Source organism: Micromys minutus, assembly GCF_963924665.1.
Source record: "Micromys minutus genome assembly, chromosome: X".
NCBI lineage: Eukaryota > Metazoa > Chordata > Mammalia > Rodentia > Muridae > Micromys > Micromys minutus.
The window spans coordinates 45,472,891-45,475,357 of NC_137970.1; positions in this window are offsets into that span (position 1 = coordinate 45,472,891).

Below are 2,467 nucleotides of genomic sequence, written 5' to 3' on the forward strand. Positions count from 1 at the left end.
GAATGGGAGGGGGCAGCTTGCCTCGGGACAGGGCGTTTTGGAAGACACCGAAAATAAGCATGCTGGAGTTTGGGACAAGTGAGCCCTATTTGCTTTCAGAGTCTGTTTTCAACAAACTTAAACAGTTCATGACAATTTTATTAATAGTGTATATCATATCTCCACTCTGACTTGTTCTAGCTGGATGGTAAATGATGATGATGAGCAAACCTTAAAAATAACAGCATGTCTCACAAGTCTCCAGTTGGATGTTTGTACTTACAATGACATTGAACATACACGGGACATTTACTAAATATCGGACATTTCACAATTGGGATGTCAAGATGTGACTGAGGGAGGGATGGCTACGTTTTGTGGATTGTGAAAGTGGGAGCAAAGGTCAAGTCCACTGGTTGTAGATGGGAGAGGCCAGCATATTGATTCTTGAGCCCATTTTCTTTACATTCTTTGCTTTCCCGTGATCATCACATTAGGCCTGGAAAGGAGCCAGAATGTGTCATCTGTCCCCCATGCACAGAAGAGGAAGCTGTGAATGAGATCACAGGGTCTATCCTCTACCCCATCCCATCAAAGAGTCAAGGCCAGGAGATCTTTGAAGATTTGGGTGTATGTCAGGAATAGGTTTGTCAAAGGTTGGTGGCAGTGGGGAGTTTGTGGAATTCACAGACTGATCAGGAACTAATATGGGCACCTGATGGTTTCCCATGTAATAGTCATCTGCATGTAATAGTCGTCTCCCAGGAAAAGATGCGCTCTGCAACCTCTGAATGTGTTCATCTACTTGCTAGATTGGAAATCATCTATTTTGGGAAGAACAACTTGGGAATTCATCCCAGCTCCCTCTTTCCGCCATGTTTAGTGAACAATGTTGCTATGACCTTTGAAATCTTACCTGTGGTTCTAAGTCAGTTGCCCCCACAGCAAGCGAACTGAGATGGAAATGTTTCCGTTTGCTAGCTTTGGCTTCTGGAAGTTTGGAAAACCTTTCAGTGCAATGCCATCTGCTCTTCAACTGTGTTGGCTTCACATTTTTTAAATGAAATTTTGCCAGCGATGCCAATTTCAACTTTATCTCACATGTCTGTCGATGTCAATATATACCCTCTTTCAATGTAAGCCTCTTTGGCTGAGCATCTTCTCATGATGAACAGGGGCCATCTCTGGAGATGCTACTTGCTGGCAGAACTGGGGTATGGTTTCAGAGGCAAGCTCGGGCTAAGCACTGCCCTTGAAAACTTTGGCCAGGCAAATGCCATACAGAGGACATGCTGACTGTCCAGCAGGTAGTATGAAAGCATATACTCAAAGTGCAGAACCAAGGGCTGGGCAGGCATTGCTGTGCAAGCATTAGGACCCAAGTTCAAATCCATAGAACTCAAGAGAAAGAAAAAAGTCAAGCTGTAAGTGGAGGTACACAACTGTAATCCCAGGACAGAGACGATGGAGACAAGAGTGTCCTTGGGGAATTGTGTTTAGTGCCTCAAAAACAAGATGGTTCACTAACAAACATTTCACGATAAAGGTGCTTTCCCATCCTTACAACCGAGTTCAATTCCCAGAACCCATATGGTAGAAGGAGAGAACCAACTTCTACAAGTTTTCATCTGACCCCTCCACAAGGACGATGGCATGAATGTATACATACACACACACACACACACACACACACACACACACACACACACTCACTCATTCACTCACTCACTCATACACATAGCCCACATAGAGAGATAAAGAGACAGAGAGACAGAGAGAGGCATAGAGGGGAAAATAGAGAGATGCATATACATCAAAGGCCACTTTGGGGTTGAGTTTGTGGATCCTGCCATGAATCCTCAGGCTTGCTCTGTAAAGCAGTGAATAACTGGGTTCCCATGCCTTTTCTGCTTACAGTCACATTATTCGCCAAGAACCCCAGGAAGGGTGATGGGGACCTCTAGTCTCTGTCAACAGAGAAATGATTAGTCTAAAGTCTAAGATAATAAATTGAGACTAACGTGAGAACTGGGCAGCAAAACTTCAGAGTAGAAACACGTGTCCCACTTTTCTCCACACTAATTGCACATCAGCTGCGATGGATGGTCAGTAAGGCAGAATTCCATCCCTTGAGAGGTAGTAGACACAAAGGTTTGAGCCAAAAAGAGAGTTCAAATTCTGGCTCCACTGTTTGGAACTGCATCCCCTACAAATGTGGACACTGATTATCACACCATTACTATCACCATACTGAAGGTACATAATATGCCAGATGTAAATGTGTATCTGACACATATATGGTCTTATCACATATTTTATTAAATAAAGCCTCACTATGCAGCCTAGGCTGACCTTGAACTCAAAATCTTCCTGACCTATATGTCCAAGCATTGGCCTTTGGGAGTATATGCCACTATATCTTACTTCTTACTTCATTTCCATATAAGCCATCTTATAACCCATGTAGCAGATGAGGAAAGTGAATGGA